This window comes from Pituophis catenifer, unplaced genomic scaffold, assembly GCF_029215685.1.
Source record: "Pituophis catenifer annectens isolate HBS135680 unplaced genomic scaffold, rPitCat1.0.hap2 SCAF_14, whole genome shotgun sequence".
In the NCBI taxonomy this organism is placed as follows: Eukaryota; Metazoa; Chordata; class Lepidosauria; order Squamata; family Colubridae; genus Pituophis; species Pituophis catenifer.
Window position 1 is genome coordinate 13,037,550 of NW_027256894.1, and position 20,461 is coordinate 13,058,010.

The window sequence follows — 20,461 nt, forward strand, 5'->3', positions numbered from 1 at the left end:
GTTCTATAGAACCGGACCAAACCGGGAGCAACCCACCACTGCCTTAGACCAGAGACCAGAACAAATAAAAACTCTCAGTAAGTATACAATTAAAAAATTCTAGTATAAAATAATAAATAACAACTAAAATCTATAATAAAATCCAGTCTGTCAATTATACATGGTCTGTCTATACAAAAAGGGGCATGGTGGCTCAGTGGCTAAGATGCTGAGCTTGTCGATGGAAAGGTCGGCAGTTCAGCGGTTCGAATCCCTAGCACCACGTAATGGGGTGAGCTCCCGTTACTTGTCTGAGCTTCTGCAAATCTAGTAGAAGCTGGGACATTTTTTTACCTGCCTCGAAAGCACGTAAAAAAATGCAAGTAGAAAAATAGGGACCACTTTGGTGGGAAGGGAACAGCGCTCTGTGCGCCTTCAGCATTGAGTCATGCTGGCCACATGACCATGGAGATGTCTTCGGACAGCGCTGGCTCTTCGGCTTTGAAACGGAGATGAGCACCGCTCCTTAGAGTTGGGAATGACTAGCACACATGTGCAAGGGGAACCTTTATCTTTAACTATACTAAAATTACAATCCATAAACTGTATGGCCCGTTGCAGGTTCAATGCTAAAAGGGAAAAGGCTAAGCAGTGCAGAGGGTTTGCCACATTTGTTATATAACATAACTATGGTGGAGAAGACACATGTTTGCAATGAACCCCCAGTGCTGCTGCGCAGAATTTGGCCACCTGCATTGAGGTTATGGGCTGTTCGTCCTTAAGCAGCCACTGAAGATAGGTAATATCGGAACAGCCAGAATACCTAGCAGTTATTGGCAGGATATGTTGTTTTCCTAATCTCTGTGTAGAAGGAACATCTAAGGAGCATGTGCTGCTTAACAGAGCCGAGGTGGCACAGTGGTTAGAGTGCAGTACTGCAGGCTACTTCAGCTGACTGCTAGCTGCAGTTCGTCCGTTCAAATCTCACCGGATCAAGGTTGACTCAGCCTTCCATCCTTCCGAGGTGGGTAAAATGAGGACCCAGATTGTTGGGGGCAATAGGCTGACTCTGTAAACCGCTTAGAGAGGGCTGTAAAGCTCTATGAAGTGGTATATAAGGCTAAGTTGACCCCATCCTTGCGGTTTTAAATTTATAATTGGTTTTAATTGGGTTATTTTAAATTGATGGCCAAAATTATTTAATGTTTTTTAAATTGTTTTTAAATTTTATATGTTGTGTTTTTACTGTGGCTGTTCACCGCCCCGAGTCCTGTTGGAGAAGGGACAGAGATGTATCTGATTATATCTTCCACTATTTCCTGAAGGGACCCAGGATGCCTGAGGGTCAGTGGTTAGAATGCGATATTGCAGCCTAACTCTGCCCTCAGCCTGGAGTTCGATCCTGAGGTTTGACAGCCTTCCATCCTCCCGAGATTGGTAAACGAGGATCCAGATTGTTGAAGGCAAATATGCTGACATTGTAAACTGTCCAGAGAATGTGTAAAACACTGTAGGGCAGTATATAAGCCGAAGTGTTGTTGCTATTGCTATTCCTCAGCATTGGAAGCCAATCTTTCGGAAGAAAAGGTTAGGTTACTGAAAAGGCACCTGCAGTGCTTGGTTAGATGCTTCCGTACAATTAAGAGACAAAGGTCACCAAAGAGTCCCCGTCACCTGTAGAACTAATGGACTTCTCCCTCAGCCTTTCATCCCTTGTGGAGAGGTTATGGGGTGGGGGGGGGGGCGAGGGAGACAACCAACTTCACTCTACGTGTAGCGTGAATGAACCAATTCCCACATCCACTCTTCAGCACACAGCATGCTTCACATCTGCAGCGGTGACATTGTGTGTCTCCTTGAGCTACCTCTGGCTCCACCTCCCCACCCATCATTTGTCCTTGGTCAGTGGTATCTTCCCGCTTGCAAGATAAACCCTTTCCAATGTCAGCTAGGCTTCCTTGTTAATTTGTTTTGCTGCGCATGTCATAGTCTGATGTGTAATTAGAAGTCCTGAAGCTGTCTCATGCTTTAATTGCCCTGACAGGGGCCATAGCATATCCGCTTGTTAATTAGTAAACCACAATCTCCCAGAGACTCATTGAGAGCTTCTCTTAATTGTATTTCAGCTGGAACTAAGGGATAATTACCCTTCAATAGTTTGGCTGCTTTTTAATCTTTTTTTTTTTTTTTAAAGAAAGAAATAGGGCTTTTCTTTCTTTTCTTTTTTAAAAAAACTATATTTTGTCTCCTCTTCTTGTGTATTCCTTTACTGTTTCTTTTCGTCAACAATGCCACAAGCTGTTTCCCCCATTCTTCCTTTCAAGATTTGCTTTTATATTATAGAAAAGAGAAATTGGAAAGGACCGTTTGGAAAAAAAAATAACATGTATCTACTTGGAGGCAAAGCTGAAGGCTTCGCCGCAGGGAAGGAACACCTTGGCTTACAAGGAAAAATGAGCCTTGGTCTGGTTACAGCAGGAGCCAGCAAGCTGTGGCCCTCCAATCATTTTTACTGTGGCCCCTGGAGGAATCTTCTACCCCAGGATTGCTGAAAATTGGCAATGTGGTTTTTCTGCCATGATGAAGAATGCACCAAACTACAGTGTAGGTATGTAGGTATGTAGGTATGTAGGTATGTAGGTAGGTATGTAGGTATGTATGTATGTAGGTATGTAGGTAGGTAGGTAGGTAGGTAGGTAGGTAGGAAGGAAGGTAGGAAGGTAGGTAGGTAGGTAGGAAGGTAGGAAGGTAGATAGGTAGGTAGGAAGGAAGGAAGGAAGGAAGGAAGGAAGGAAGGAAGGAAGGAAGGAAGGAAGGAAGCTACCTAGCTCCTATATTTGGTGATGTGGGCATAGAGCAGCAGAGTGTAGGAATCCAGTTTCCCACAACAGATATACTACCCATATTTCCCCCCAAATAAGACCAGGTCTTATATTAATTTTTGCTCCAAAAGTCACATTACGGCTTATTTTCTAGACTTATTTTTGGGGAAATACGGTACTGAATGCATCTGTTTGGCTGACAATCTTAACTGGGGCTTATTTTGGGGGGAAATATTTTGGGCTTATATTACGAGCATGCTGAAAAAAATCATGCTAGGGTCTTATTTTCGGTGAAACAGGGTATATACATTGTAAGACATACAAATGAATTCATTAAGGTTGCTCCTGGGCTACCAAAATGAATATATTATGAAATTGCATTTTATGTGTGTTTATATACATTCACGACAAACCATTTTATAACAAATTTATTTCTTTATCAGCAAATATAAATTTTACACACACACACACACACACACACACATATACACATATAAATATATATGAGAAGAAGAATAAAAAAAATAAAAATACAATGAGAGGGACAATAGGCACATTAGTGCACTTATGCACGTCCCCTCTACTGACCACTTAAGTATAATGTAAGGTCCACGGAAGTCAATTTGTGATTGAAACTGTAAAATTTTTTAGCTGAAACAACTGAAACAGGTAGAACATTCCATTCCGTTTGACAACTTTATTACAGAAATCATATTTTTTACAGTCAAGTTTAGAACGATTTGCATTGAGCTTAAAGCGGTTGGTAGCGCGTGTATTATTGCGATTAAAACAGGAAAAATCATTTACAATGGCCTCAAAACATTCTTATTCCAGCAGGCTGGGCTGGTCTAACCTCCCTTTTAATTGCTTTTAAATTTTTTTCTTCTTTCTATCCCCTCCCTCCTTCCTCTCCTCTTCTACTTTCTTTCTCCTCCTCTCCTCTCCTCCCCTACTTCCCCTTCCTCTCCCCCACTCCTCCCCTCTTTTCCCCTTTTCTCATCTTCTCTCCTGCTCTTGTCCCCTATCCTTTCTTCCTCTCCTTCCCCTTTCTTCCATTCCTCTCTCCTCCTCTCTCCCTCTCCTCCTCTCTCCTCTCTCCCTCCTTTGTTGTGCAATATTTCCCTTATTTGGTATCCGAGCAACTCCAATTTTCTAATAATATATACTTTCTTTTCAATTCCTTTCCCATTTTACCCAATCTATCATTTCATAATTGTACATTTATATTTATAATCTTCTTTCTTTCTCCACCCCATCCCCCTTTTCCAATCAACCTTAAGCCATCAGAATCGAACTGCTGGCAGTTGGCAGAATTAGCCTGTAATACTGCATTCTAACCTGCGTCAGCCACAGCTCTTTTTTCCCTTTGTCAAGGATGCTTTAGACCAGATTCCTGCAGGAAGCAAAGTCAGACTTGGTAGCCCTAATAGTCTGTTCTACATAGGAGCCCTGATGGCGCAGTGTTTAGAATGTGGTATTGCAAGCTAATTTTACCCACAGCCAGGAGTTCGATCCTGATGGGCTCAAGGTTGACTCAACTTTCCATCCTTCCAAGGTCGGTAAAATGAGGACCCAGATTGTTGGTGACTCTGTAAACCACCCAGAAAGTGCTGTAAAGCAGTATGGGGTGTTACATAAATTTAAATGCTATTGTTACTCTGTGATTCCAAACTAGCCTATAGTTTGAAATGTAACCATGTCTGCTGAAACTTGTTGTAGTAAATCAGTACTTGAAGAAGATCCCAAAAGCTAAGTAGCAGCTCCTAGAGAATCGTCTTTCAGATTGAGTTCATACATTGCATGACGTGTAGTCGTGCGTCCCTCATAATAAGTTTGCTTTTGTCTTTGTGGGTTGGGTGAGCTCCACAGCACATGATTTACAACTTACAACAGGGAAACAACCAGCAATATTTCGGATGCTGCTAATCTACGGCAATTGGCCAGATAGTGAATACAAGCTAGAAGTAGTTGGACCACATCTGGAGCCCACAACTGGATCCATTGCTGGCTTGGGAAAACACAAACCATTGTGGTTAATTCTGTAAATCTTTGCTAACCTATGTCTCACTATAATGTGTAGGTTGGTGCTATGCCATTGGCCACGCCAGAAACTAGTAAACAAGCAGGTGTTTCAAGGGAGATGTTTTTCTTCCTTGTTTTATCTCTAACTAAATCGTTGAGGAAATATTTCATTTAATTGAACTATTTCCCAACACAGAAGCAGCTCTTCAGCTCCAGCTGAGCATCAACAAATGCAATTTGCAACAGACAAGGAGGGAGCAGCTGCAAGGTTTTTTTTCTAAGTACTTGGCTTCCGAGGCAGCAAAGGGATCGAGCTTTCAGATTTTTTCAAGAGAGTTCTGATTCCAAAACTACTAATTATGGATTGCTGCTTTTACCTTGTTGCAACTTTGATCCATCAACAAAATGTCTACTAAATGCTGGTTGTTGTTTTTTTCTTGGATATGTTCCCTGGTAAAGGACAGAACCATAACTGGAGTTAGTATCGGAAGCATTTATAGCAGTGCGTGACACATCCAGCTTGTGGACTGATCGGGAGGAAATGGGGATTTTGCAGTAACCTTCCCCTGGAGTGGGGTGGGAATGGAGATTTTACAGTATCCTTCCCCTGCCACGCCCACCAAGCCATGCCACACCCACCAAGCACCGATTGTGGCCCGCAAGCTGGATATGTCACGTACTGGCCACGCCCCCCCCATTTTAGCGAAGGGGAGACAAGTTGCGATACGTGATGTGACAACAACATGTCATTGTGAGTTTGACAGCCCTGATTTGTAGGGAACTTAGCATTTCTGTTTTTATGCGAGGTGGTGTTCCAAAATCTATTATCGTTAGAGATTCTAGGAATGTGCTGTTCCAACATCTTTATTCCTAGAGATTCTAATGTTGTAAATGTTTTACTAGCCCTAGTTGCTCATTAGGGCTTTTCTTTCAGCCATAAAGGAATCTTTTCATTCTCGACCTTTGCAACCCCAAGAAATTCTGTTGATTCTCTTTCATTAGATAGAAAGACCCTGGGAGATGGGGTGAAGAGATGCTGTCTAGGGGAACAATCAGATGGGAGACAGCATGGCCCTCTGCTGGAGAGTAGGTGGAGAAAGAGGCTCAAGAAAGGACACTCCATACTTTCTTCTTCTTGTAAAACAAGAGAACTGTACTTTCAGATAACTTTCTTCTTTTTTTTTCTTTTATTAGATTTGTATACCGCCCTACTCCCGAAGGACTCAGGGTGGTGAACAGGCACAAAATAAAATACATAGATCCAAAAGTTAAAAGTTAAAGCAGTGTTATTAACAGATTAACATCTGCTGCTTGCAATTACTGCAAGTTCAAATCTCCCCAGGCTCAAGGTTGACTCAGCCTTCCATTCTTTCAAAGGTAGGTAAAATGAGGACCCAGATTGTGGGGGCAATAAGCTGACTTTGTATAAATATACAAAAGTATGAAGGGTATTGCTTAACGCATTGTAAGCCGCCCTGAGTCTCCGGAGAAGGGCGGCATATAAATTAAAGAAAAAAAAAAGATATAATTAAAACCAGATTAAATAATTTAGCCCGAGACAATTAAAAAATCCCAATAATTTAAAACAAATTAAAATTTTGATTTAAAAGAATTTTAAAACAGGGGAGAAAATTAGGCCAGGCCGGCTTGCTGGAATAGAAGAATCTTAAGAGCATGGCGGAAAGTGCGTAGATCCGGGATCCTCCGTATCTCTGGGGGGAGCTCGTTCCAGATAGTGGGTGCCCCCACAGAGAAGGCCCTCCCCCTGGGGGCTGCCAGTCGACATTGTTTAGCTGATGGCACCCGGAGGAGCCCCTCTCTATGAGAGCGTACCAGCCGGTGGGAGGCTGCTTGTGGTAGTAGGCGTAGGTAGTAGGTAGTAACACTTGCAAGATTTATGTCAGCCTTACCAAGTAGACCAGACAGGAAACACAACCAGATAAGCAGATTCTACTTTCTTGCAAAGCTATATTAGCAAAATCTTGCAAATCTGAAAGTATACGCCCTTAATAAGACCGCACTTAGAATATACTATCCCATTTTTGGTCACCATATTATAAAAAAGATGTAGAGGCTCTGGAAAGAATGCAAAAAAAAAAAAAAAAAGACCAACCAAGATGATTAGGGGGCTGGATCAGTGGTGGAATTCAAAATATTTTACTACCAGTTCTGTGGGCGTGGCTTGGTGGGCGTGGCATGGCATGGCATGGCTTGGTGGGTGTGGCAGGGGAAGGATACTGTAAAATCTCCATTCCCACCCCACTCCAGGGGAAGGTTACTGCAAAATCTCCATTTCCTCCCGATCAGCTGGGAGGCAGAGAATAGATGCGGGCGGGGCCAGTCAGAGATGTATTTACCAGTTCTTTGAACTACTCAAAAATTCCGCTATCGGTTCTCTAGAACTGGTCAGAACCTGCTGAATCCCATCTCTGGGCTGGATGGCTAAAACATATGAAGAATGGTTGGCAGGCATTGGGTTTGTCTAGTCCAGTGAAAAGAAGCACCAGGGGTGGCATGACAAGCATGTTCCAATATTTGAAGGGCTGCCACAAAAATGAGGTGGGGCAACCTATTTTCCAAAGCACCTGAAGCGAAAACAAGAAGTAATGGATGGAAACTAAACAAGGAGAGAAGCAACCTAAAGTTTTTCTAACAGTGAGAACAATTCACCAGTGGGACGCTTGCCTTCAGAAGTTGTGGGTGGTCTATCACTGGAGGCTTTTAAGAAGAGACTGGATTGTCACTTGTCTGGAATGGCATAGAGACTCCTGTTTGAGCAAGAGATTAGTCTACTCTAGAAGACTCCAAGGTCTCTTCCAGCTCTGTTATTCTGTTATCTAAGTCTCCTGCCAACACACCTCACCAGGTATGCAATTTTCAAATCAATCATGTTGGACCAGAGGGATTTTTGACTGAGTTCATACATTGGGCTAAGCTACTGTTTATAGAACCAGGCTTCCTGAATAATAATATAGCAATACTTTTCACACCTTCAAACAACAACATCTGCCTATTCCCTCGCCCTTGGGAAAGACTCAAAAGGTGGTTAAAATCCAGTCTAAACGTTTGACTGACGATGCAGCCAACCAACCATCATAATTTATTAATCTTGCAGGCTGCCCAATTCTCAATGACTCTGGGGACCCCACCACAATCAAAGAAAATGATAATAAAATCAGTAGAACAGAAAAAAAAATAAAAATGAAAAACAAAAGACGGCAGGTGCAACGAAGCAAAGGGCTCACTGAAGGCCTGGGGGGAAGTGCCAGATCTTCAGGATCTTCTAAGCAACAACAGAGAGGGAGTCATCCAGATCTCAGAGGAAACCTTGTTCCAGAGGGCAGGGAAGCTGCTATAGGGAAGCCACGCTTCTGAGTCCCAACAGATTGACATTGTTTAATCAAAGGGAACCTAGAACCAGTGGTGGGGTTGCTACCGGTTCTCCCCGGTTCTTGCGAACTGGTAGTGGAAATTTTGAGTAGTTCGGAGAACCGGTAAATAACACCTCTGCCTGGCCTCACCCCCAATCTATTCGCTGCCTCCCGAGTTCCAGCTGATCGGCTAGAAGGAAAAAATCAGGGCTCACTTGACAAAGAAGAGAGAAAAAAACCAAGACACCGTAGCTTTAAATTGAGAAGCCAAGAAGCCTCCCAACTGATCGGCTAGAACCGATCCGCTCCTTGTAAACTGCTTGGTGGTGGTAGATTGGCAATTGAGGCCAAGCTGCCTGAAAGCGGTTTCTGATGCTCTTGGTGGTGGCAGAGCAGCAAAAAAACTGTTTAAACTCTTGCTGCGGAACTTCAAAGGGCCGCCCTACAGCTGATCAGTGGTAAAAGGCAGTGGGGTGGTAGACCAGTGTGCTCCAAGAACAAATGGGTAGATTGGTGTGCTCCAAAAACAAATAGATAGACCGGAACGCTCCAAAAACAAATGGGTAGACCGGTACAGCTCTGCAAGCAGTTAAAAGCCTGGTAGACCAGTACCTCTGCTAAATCGAACCTAAAAGGAGCCTGGTGGCGCAGCAGACTAATAGCCTGTTATTAACATTCAGTTGCCTGCAATTACTGCAAGTTCGAATCTCCCCAGGCTCAAGGTTGACTCAGCCTTCCATCCTTTCTAAGGTAGGTAAATTGAGGACCCAGTTTGTGGGGGCAATAAGCTGACTTTGTATAAATATACAAAGTTTTTAGTTTTTAGCTTTTTAAATTGTCAAAGGGGGTTTAAGTTTTCAATGTTTTAAATTTTGGGGCCACAGTTATTTAGTTCTTTTAATAATTTTAAATTTTGTATTGATATGTGTTTTAGTTCTGGCTGTGCACCGCCCTGAGTCCACTTGGAGAAGGGCGGGATATAAATTGAATAATAATAATAAAAAAAAAGTATGAAGGCTATTGCTTAACGCATTGTAAGCCGCCCTGAGTCTCCGGAGAAGGGCGGCATATAAATCAAATTAAAAAAAAATAAAATCCTAAAGAATTGTTTGTCACATGACCATCAAACCACGCCCACAAAATAAGCCACGCCCGCAGAACCGGTAGTAAGAAATTTTAGAACCCACCCCTGCCTAGAACGTGCCAACCTTGCAAGGTTGAATCGGCAAGACAGATGCTATGGGAGACAGGCCCTGAGTCACACATCTGGCTGGCTCCACTCATTTCACAGCAGGTTCATCCGGCAATTAAGCTGCTTACAAAGCCAGCCCCGTCGTCTCCTTTGTTTGAACCCTGCAGCCGAACCTCAACCTATGCCCCGTGCCACGACAAAGGTTCAGCTTTCCGATTCAGAATCCTTCCCTTCTGCTCTTTCTACCAAGACCCGCCAGAGCATTTCAGTCCATCTAGAGGTGACAAGAAAAAGAGATGCCGTTAAATGTCATATTTGATGGCTGTCACAGAGCATGTGCCTCTAGCCCAGTGTGGCATAAGGCATCAAGTGAAGGATGGAGAGCCCCTGCTGCTGTCAGAACATAGTAATTTTATTTCCCCCCCCCCTCCTCCCTGCTAACTTCTGTGACTCATTCCTCTAATGGGTATGTAGGTGAATAACAACTTTCACCGCTGGGCTGTTAAATTCTAGAGCAGAAATGAATCGGCCCCTTAAAGACATTTCAAAAAAATTCTTTGCTGCGGATTTAGATGTTGAATATCTATTGAAGAATCGGTAACTGGTGGCAGGGTTGTTGTTTTTCTTTTTCTTTTTTTTTAAGTATTTCAAAACCCAGTGCTATGTAATTCATATATTCCAGCGTTAACAGCTTGCGGTTTATAACTAATGTTTATCTGTCTGCAGAAACTGTCTGCCTTTGAACAGTGTAGAAAATTGGTTTTTTCTTTTTCCCAAAATGGCACAATAGGAGAGGTTTTTACTAGTAACAGAATAGCATGGTGAGAAGGGACCCTGGAGGTCTTCTAGTCCAACCCTGTGCCCAAGCAAGAAACCCTATACCCGTGATGGTGAACCTATGGCACGCGTGCCACAGGTGGCACGTGGAGCCATATTTGTGGGCACGTAAGCGTTGCCCTAGCTGAGCTCCAGTGTGCATGTGCATGCTGGCCAGCTGATTTTCAGGCCTTCCGGTCCCACCGGAAGTTGGGAAATGGGCTGTTTCTGGCCTCCAGGGGGCCTCTCGGCGGGTGAGGGAGGCCGTTTTTGCCCTTCCCAGGCTCCTAGAAAGGCTCTGGAGCCTGGGGAGGGCAGAAAATGGGTCCACCAGGCCCACCGGTAACCTTTTTGCGATTGCATGCCAAAAGTGGGAGCACGGGGGTCCACACGCACATGCGCAGGGGGTGGGGCATTGAATTATGGGTGTAGGCACAGGCATGCGTGACCTCCCCACGTTCCCTGCACTTTTGGCACGCGACAGCAAAAAGGTTGGCCATCACTGCCCTATACCATAGCGTATAATAGAAGTACTTAGTACCCAAGTAGAAGTATTTAGGATTACAGCTGTAACCGGACTGGGTACATATACTGTTAATTCCATTTAGAGGGGGAAAAACATTCTGTAGTTTTCTTTCCTTCCGCATTATTTCCCTGCAGTTTTATTCTCAGAACAATCTTGTAATGTAAATTCAGCTGAGAAATATTTATCTGGTACACACAAAGTGTAAAGACACTGGGTGACTGGGCTTGGTTTTAATTCAGTCTGCTGCATGAGCACAGAGACTACGGTTTATAAACCAAGATTTATAGCTGAGATAATGGCCAAATAGAGATTAAAACCAAGTTTTCATTGACCCAGACTGGCATTCAAACATGTCACACAGTCAGTGTTCAAATGAGCTAATAACTAATTAGCTAACTTTAACCTTGACTGATTCCATTATCCTAATTATCAACTTGAACCAGAGAGACCAAGGTCCAAATTACTACTCAGGCACAGAGTTTACGTAGTGTCTCTCATAGGGTGGCTATTCATATCTGTGGGGGTGACAGGAAGAGAGATTCATTCTCTATATTGGCTATTTTGAGTTCCCAGAAAAAAAGATGGACTATAAATGTCAAGTTGTAGTTTGGGTTTAGAATGGTTTATAAAATCACTCCTGCACCAGTTTATATCTTACAGATATAGATATACAAATATAAATATATACAGTGCAGTATCCATAGAAAACAATATGGTAAATGAATGCAGGAGTGACAACTGATGGAAAATTTTAGTGATTGTGTATGTATGTATGTATGTATGTATGTATGTATGTATGTATGTATGTATGTGTTTATGTGTATGTTTAGTTTAGTTTACTTTATTGTCATTGCACATGGTACAACGAAATTAAATGCCGTCTTCATGTACATTTATAACTATAAAAATAAAAACGCAAACATACATCCTTTACATTCTATATCATTGAAACTGAAAACCCGAAATTGCACTAACAGTAGAATTCAATATGGTTATAATATGTATGTGTGTATGTATGTATGTATGTATGTGTGTGTGTATGTGTGTATGTATGTGTATGTATATGTGTGTATGTGTGTATGTGTGTATATGTATGTGTATATGTGTGTATATGTATGTGTGTATGTATGTATGTGTTTATGTGTGTATGTATGTGTATGTATATGTGTGTATGTGTGTATGTGTGTATATGTATGTGTGTATATGTATGTATGTATGTGTATATGTATATGTGTGTATGTGTATATGTATATGTATGTATATGTATATGTATGTGTATATGTATGTGTGTATGTGTATGTGTGTGTATGTATGTGTATGTGTATATGTATGTATGTGTGTATATGTATGTATGTGTATGTATATGTATGTGTGTATATGTATGTATGTGTATGTCTATATGTATAAGGCTTTTATTAGATTTTATTAGATTTTTATACCGCCCTTCTCCCGAAGGACTCATGCCCATATAGGCCTTACCAGCCACCTGTAGACACATCATGGACAGTCCACAATCTGTTAGATGTCAAGGTCCTCTTCGAACACGATGGACGAACATCATATGTATCTGTGTGTGTGTGTGTGTGTGTGTGTATGTATATGTGTGTATGTATATGTATAGTATGTATGTATATGTATATACACACACACACACACACACATACATAACTAAATTTTTCCATCAGTTCTCACTCCTGCATTCATTTGCTATATTGTTCTCTATGAATTTGAAAAAAAAAAACTTACCTGTTTTATTGTTGAAATATAAATGAGGGAGGGAGGGAGGGAGGGAGGGGAAAATAATGCCTCATAGTAATCACCTAGGAATTCAGATCTTTCCGTGTGGTTCGGGTGCTTTTCATAGGGACGTGTATGGAGACTCTCAGTCATCCGGGTCATGGTTGTCCCAAAGGTGCCTCTTCCAAAGGCAACTGGACTTTCTTGGGTTTTCCTTGTTCTGCTTCTTTCACCCGAGAAGCTTTTTCAGTTCTCAGAAGGTTCAGAACTGAAGAAAATTCTGGGGTGAGAAGGGAAACATCGTCGAGGAAAAACAAAGAAAGTCCAGTTGCCTTTGGAAGAAGCACCTTTGGGATTTGTATAGGGATCTTCCCAGGGATGGGATTCAAACATTTTAGCAATTTCTGCCCGGTTGCTGGGTGGGTGTGGCCTAGTTGGTCTCCTGCACCACAGTGTGTGTAGGGGTGTTTTTGCCCTCCCCGGGCTCCGAAGGCTTTTCTTGAGCCTCCGGGAGGGTGAAAACAGTCTCCCCAGGCTCCAAAGGCCATCTGGAGGCCTTCTAGTAGGCCCATTTTTCGCCCTCTCCAAGCCTTTGTGAGTGCCCTGCACTTACCTGCATCCAAAATGGGCCATGTGGGGACTCCTGGGAGGAGCGCGGTTGGGTGGGAAGGGCCAGCCACGAGTGGGATTTGGGGGGTTTCTCCAAACTGCACAGAATCTTAACTAGAGGTTCTCCCGAACCCTCAGCATCCCACCCCTGGATCTTCCATCCCAACCTTCTGAATCTCAGGATGTTGAATTAGAAAGCGATTCGGAGCAAGGGTAGATCGGAATAGCCATTCTTATTTCCATCTTTTCTCAGCTCCGTTCTAGGGCTCCCCACAGCGATTCAATTTAAAGTGAGGTCTACGGGTCAGATATGGGCCTGCACACTGCTTCTCTTGATCAGCTCCTGTAAACAATAGATGGAATCCCAGTTCACTAGCAAAGGCAGTTTGTACTTTTGAAAGAGCTTCTTACGGTCTGTACGTGTGTTCGTGTGTGCAGTTGTACGTTCAAATCTTCTACTCCGCTTCCAGCCGACGTGGATAAATTTTGCGTGTCTCCGTGTTGCTAAGAAGGGGATGTTTCCTTGCCAACAGCACAGGGTTCCACAGTTGTGTATGCATCCATGAATACCTATGTATTAATGCAATTTATTCAGCCTTGCCATGATTGCAAGGGGAGAGATGCATTTGCCGATTGTTTTTTTTTTTTTTTACAGATACGCATTTAAAGCTTGGTTGTTGTTTTTTTGTTTTTACACAGATATTTTTCCCTTCAACAATAGAAATGTCCGTTTTGCTCAGATGAATTAATCCCCTGTGTATCTCCCCACTGTGTCCTACAGTGATTCTCCCATTGCAAGATAATAAACCTAGAGAATTTTGACTCATGCAGAGGTAGAGCAGGCAGACTCTCTCACAGTTGGGAAAGTTTTGGCAGCATGAGATATGAACTGAACCTATTGCAACTTATTTGAAGCTCAGGTGGAAACTGTCTATAAACTATCGGTAGCATTTTGGGGATGGGAATCAATAGTGGGATTCAGCCGGTTCGGGCCGGTTCGGGCGAATCAGTAGTTAAATTGCTGGCTGGCCCCACCCCTTCCCACCCCACCCCTTCCAAAAGTCCCCACGCACCCCATTTTGGCTCCCAGGTAAGTGCAGGGAGGCCTACTAGGCCCAAAACAGGGTGTGGGGTGTTGCGGCATATCCCCTGCGGCCCGTTTTCGCTCCCAGGAGGCTTCAGGGAGGCCTCCCATCAGTAGAGTAAACCCCAGGAGGATTTTTTTTCCACAGTGCAGAAATAAATAATATTTCTCCATGTTCTGGCAAATGAATGAGGACCACACGTTGGCTGTACTAATGTTGGTGATAGACCAGGAGAGAGAAAAAATGCGATGGTGAGAGATGGAAACCAAAGCGGGTTGTCTTTATTTTGTTTGATAGGATTTCAGACTATTTCTACCCAAAAGGTAAAGGAGACTTCTCGATTGTCTGATGGTTAGTCATTAAAACTCCCCTGTGTTTTGAGACACTCTTGGCCAGAACCAATGGTGAAATCCAATTTTTTTTTACCACCGGTTCTGTGGGAGTGGCTTGGTGGGCGTGGTGTGGCTTGGTGGGTGTGGGAAGGATACTGCAAAATCTCCATTCCCACCCCACTCCAGGGAAAGGATACTGCAAAATCCCCTTTCCCTCCCCACTCCTGGGGGAAGGATATTGCAAAATCTCCATTCCCACTCAGCTCTGGGGCCAGCCAGAAGTGGTATTTGCCGGTTTTCCGAACTACTCAAAATTTCTGCTACTGGTTCTCCAGAACCTGTCAGAACCTGCTGGATTTCACCCCTGGCCAGAACTGAGCATCTCTGAGCTCCATGCACTTTGTGCCAAGGTAAGCTATCTACAGAATTGCACTCAGTTGGGTCTTAATGATTTTAGACTTGTGTGTGCTGTTATGGGCTTCACATAACTCAACATTTGTTGTTCCTGCATATCTTGCATGGAAGGAAGCAATTGCTGAACAATGTGTGGAGATGCTTCAATTCAGATAACTAGCCAGATAGCCAGATAGATGATAGATAGAAAGATAGATAATCGATAGATAGAAAGATAGATAGATAGATAGATAGATAGATAGACAGACAGACAGACAGACAGACAGACAGATGATTGATAGATAGATAGATAGATAGATAGATAGATAGATAGATAATAGATAGATAGATAATAGATAGATAGATATAGATAGATCATAGATAGATAGATAGATAGATAGATAGATAGATAGATAGATAGATGATAGTTGATAGATAGATATAGATAGATCATAGATAGATGATAGAGATAGATAGATTGATAGATGATAAATAGATGACAGATAGATGATAAATAGATGATAGATAGATGATAGTTAGATGAGGGATGATAGACAGATAGATAGATAGATAGATAGATAGATAGATAGATAGATAGAGATAGATAGATAGATAGAACAAACTAGATAGTTAGATAGCTATATGATGATACACAGACAGACAGACAGACAAATAGAGATTATCCTAGAAGCAGGAGATTTGAAAGTTAAAGTGCCTAATTCTTTTGCAAGAGTTGGGACTTGATGCAAACTCCATCTGTAACCCTCTTCTTATGCAGCGTCCTTTCCTTTCCCTTTAGGGTCATCAGAATTAATCTCATTAACAAAGGCAAGTTAGCCTTCCTTTCTCCTACCCTAGATGGAGACTTTTTTTTTTTAAAGCTATTTATTGAACAGCGGGTGCTCCCTAGCTTATCACCACAGAGAGGAAATTGCAGCTCGGAGCTGTACATTTTGTGTATAATAACTTTGGCAATAAAAAGGCCTCGTCAAACAAGGCCAAGCCAGAGTGATAATGAAGCTCCTGAAAGGGCTGTAATTGCAATTTATTCTTCCAAGAATTAAGCTCGTTAAAGGTGTGAGTGGAAGGAAAATCCCATGGAAATTGGTCACTCCAAGTAACGGTTGAGGATATGGGGGATCTTTCCATCTTCAGTGGGACAATTAGTTCAGAATATGGGTGTCTGGGTCAAAGAAGGAAAAAGAGACATCCACATTCTGTAAAGAGTCGACAATTGTCAACAGGGTTGGGTTTGCTTCTTCTTGTTTTGTTGTTGTTAGTTGTGAAGTCGTGTCCAACTCATCACAACCCCATGGACAACTTTCCTCCACGCCTTTCCTCCTATGAAGTCCATTTAAGCTCATGCCACTGAAGCTTAAGCTTCAGTGACTCCATCCAGCCACCTCATTCTCTGTCATCCCCTTCTTCTTTTGCCCTCAATCGTTCCCAGCATTAGACTTTTCTCCAGGGAGTCCTTCCTTCTCATTAGATGGCCAAAGAATCTGAGTTTCATCTTCAGGATCTGGCCTCCTAAAGAACAGTCAGGGTTGATCTTCTCTAGGACTGACCGGTTTGATCGCCTTGCAGTCCAAGGGACTTGCAGGAGTCTTCTCCAGCACCAGAGTTCAAAGGCCTCAATTCTTCGGCGCTCAGCCTTCCTTATAGTCCAACTTTCACAGCCATACATTGCAACTGGGAAAACCATAGCCTTGACTATATATATTTTTGTTGGCAGGGTGATGTCTCTGCTTTTTTAGTATGCTGTCTAGATTTGCCATGGCTTTCCTCCCCAGGCACAAGCATCTTTTAATTTCTTGGCTGCAGTTCCCATCTGTGGTGATCTTGGAGCCAAGGAAAATCAAATCTGTCTCTACCTCCATTTCTTCCCCCTCTATTTGTCAGGAATTGAGAGGGCTGGATGCCATTCTTCCTGTTAGGACATGGGTTTTCAGTTTCCAGTATAGACAACAGCTGGGGAATTTTTTTGGCAATCCTTCTTATAAATACTATTTGGAACCACTCTACTTCATTTCTAAGACCATGCAAAATTGGCAACAAACTACCAGCTCCTAAAGCTACTTATTAACCCTAATGAATTTCATTGAATTAAAATTTTGTTATGGATCCATCAATTTGTTTAAAAAAAACAACCCTCCACTCAAAGTCCAAGTTAAGTGTAATCTTTGGTTGTCCCAAAGGTGCTTTGTCAAAAGGCAGCTGGATTTTGTTTTTCCTTGGAGACGTTTCGCTTCTCATCCAAGAAGCTTCTTCAGTTCCGACTGAAGGGTGGAGGATGGAAGGATTTACATTCCTTGCTGTCATCTGGTTGTTGATCCTTCCATCCGCCGCCATTCAGCCAGAACTGAAGAAGCTTCTTGGGTGAGAAGAGAAATGTCTTTAAGGAAAAACAAAGTTGCCTTTTGACAAAGCACCTTTGGGACTAACCATGACCTGGATGACTGAAAATCTTCATAGATATTTGCAATCCTTGGAATAACAAAATGCCGCCCTTTGCCTTCTGGGCTAGGTTGAGAGCCTGAAAGAAAGAAATGGATATTTGGAAATGAAGAGGCAAGGAATCCAAAGAACCAGGGAAGGTACCAATGCAAGCAGACTGTGTCCTTGTTCAGCTTCATGATAGAATAGAACAATAGAACAATAGAATAACAGAGTTGGAAGGCACCTTGGAGGTCTTCTAGTCCAACCCCCTGCTTAGGCAGGAAACCCTATACCATTTCAGACAAATGGTTATCCAATCTCTTCTTAAAAACTTTTACTTCTGGATTCAAGTTGTTCCACTGAGTAATTGTTCTAACTATCAGGAAATTTCTCCTTAGTTCTAAGTTGCTTCTCTCCTTGATTAGTTTCCACCCATTGCTTCTTGTCCTGCAAGACAGGACTTCTTGTCCTGCACAGGTGCTTTGGAGAATAGCTTGACTCCCTCTTCTTTGGGGCAGCCCCTGAGATATTGGAACACTGCTGTCATGTCTTCCCGGGTCCTTCTTTTCATTAAGCTAGACCAGGGGTCAGCAACCTGCGGCTCTGGAGCCGCATGTGGCTCTTTCACCCATCTGCTGCGGCTCCCTGTCACTCAAAATATGCATCACAACTGCCAATGTGCAACACCCACCAGCATGCAATTCATTGAGCTTTTCAACCCCAGGTAGGCCAACCATGGATAAATCCAAACAAAAGAAAAATTTCAGAAGAAAATAGAACATTTAATTCAACTACATATGCTAGTTTTGTGGCCGCTCAAGAAATAGTCAGGCACGAGAAGGGTTTTGTGGCTCCCGGTGTTTTCTTTTCTGTGGGAAACGGGTCCAAATGGCTCTTTGAGTATTTAAGGTTGCAGACCCCTGAACTAGACATAACCAGTTCCTGCAAATGCAGTTTACTTAATTATGATTGGTTGAATAAGCCATAATTAGTGTTTAAGACTACATGCAAACAAAACATAGGGTTTTCATTTTTTTAACAATAATTTATGTATTGAGAAATGAGGCATTTCTCCAATGAGGATTGAGAAATGAGGCATTTTAGAGTCACGTCCATTTTATATTCAGTCTGGAAAATCTAAACCAAACAATAGTCTACGTGACACACATGGACTATCGCATGTCATATGTTTGCAAAGAAGACAAAGCTGTTGCTGGGTACCCCTGTGGAAGCTTGCAAACACATGTTCTGCAACTTGCCTGAAACAGCAGCGGCACAATCTTATACCTCTCTATTAAGGAAACTCCCTTTTTTGCATTTCATCTTCCTGCCCCCCCAAAGCATCACAAAAAAGCAGGGAGATCACCCAATTTGCCGTAAATGGTTTCAAGGAAACAAACAAACAAACAACAAATAACCCACACAGAGAAATTCCACTGAGATTGATGAAAAGCCACAAGTTAACAATGCCAGCTTGTGTAATAATCACTTCTCAAGGACACAAAAACAATATACACTCCTAAGCCCGGATTGAGAAATGAGGCATTTTAGAGTCACGTCAGGAACACGCTGGCATCGGTGGTGCCCTCTGCTCTGCACGTCACTCCCCAGGCAAGGGCAGAGGCATTGTTATTCTGCATTAGGGTGGCTGGAGACTTTACCTGGAATTACTGATCCGCATTCATAAACATGATCATGTTAATTATTTGCCAGAGAAGAAGCTTTCGTCTGCCAAGGCTCCCTTCCCCTGTGCTGGAACATTGCCTGCATTCATAGTCTCTCCTACTCCAAATCTTGAGATGTTATTATTCCACATCTGGCTTTGATTAAGGGAGAAAAGAGGTTTCTGAGAATGGCAGAAGAGAGAGGCACAATGAAAGTCCTAGCTGGGGATTAAAAAAATAAAATAAAATAACCGGGAAAGAAAAAATGAACTTAAATGAAGCCTGCAAACCATAATAGTTCTTCTCACTTCCTGTCTCTTTGCAGAGCCAGTTCTAAATGCCTATTGTCCCCTCTCAGCGTGTCTCTCTCTCTCTCTCTCTGTCTCTGTCTCTCTCTGTCTCTCTCTGTCTCTCTCTCTCTTTCTCTCTCGTCAGGCATTTCACTTTATTCTGTGGGCAAACATCCACAGCTAACATCAACAAAAGCCAGATGGGAGAATACACACACATTGCTGGATTGGCCTTGATGTTTGTCTCTCCAGACAAACACAAGAACACTAGCCATTCTGTCTTAATTTGTTATACAGTTAAATTTGTGCAGCTCATTCAGCAAAACGTTATTCTCTTCAATGCGATAGGATGGTACGATAAAGCAGAGAATGACCTCGGAGAAACTGTGCTCCTATGGGAGTAGGATGAGCAATCGGGCAGCATTAGATGATCATTGTAAGCCACCCTGAGTCTCCGGAGAAGGGCGGCATATAAATCAAATTTTTTTTAAAAAAATCAACATCACTTCATTGATGAAGGAATGTGCCAGTTTTGATCATTGCTTGCATGAAAACAAAAATTGAACTTCAGCGAGTGTATCTATGCAAAGGTTTGATTGAGAGGTTTGGTCTGAAGAAATTGGAATCATCAAATCCACTTGTTGAACTGTATCCCCGGCTTCTGAATCAAACTAATGATTCAACTGTGTTTTACACATGAGCAGAAAAGTTTCTTCCCCTTGAATTGATCTTCCAAGTTGGATCAGCGTGATTTGTCCGATTCAGAAATCCAAGTCACAAAAATTGGAAAATCAGAATCAAAATGACAGCTCTGATACCTTCAATGCTTTCCAGAACTTTAGTCTCTTATTATTAAAAAAAAAAAAATCCCTATCTCTACTCAAAGTTTTGCAGAGAAAGAATGAAAGAAAGCCTAATGTTTTTGTTTGCTTGGCGCTTCTGTTCTCAAACAGTCTTTTGATAAATCAGAGCTCTGGCGAAACAGGTGGTTGATGAAAAGTCAAGATAGGAACCGAGTGGAGGGATCAAAACCATAAATTGAATTTGTGTGCATGAGGCTACCTTTTGTATAATTCAGGTCCAGGTTTGGGATATGGACAGATGGCCAAGCAGCTGTTCTCCTGCTTTGATATGGAAGAGAGAGAAAGAAAATAGGCTGAGATGAAATGGAAAACTGAACACAC

At 42.5% G+C, this 20,461-nt stretch overlaps 1 protein-coding gene across 1 annotated transcript in view; it reads left to right on the forward strand.

Moving 5' to 3' along the window:
• The window catches only part of LOC139324033 (apoptosis-enhancing nuclease-like), a 75,745-nt gene that overhangs the window by 26,795 nt on the left and 28,489 nt on the right, over nt 1-20,461 (forward strand). The gene's annotated exons all lie outside the window — the stretch shown is intronic.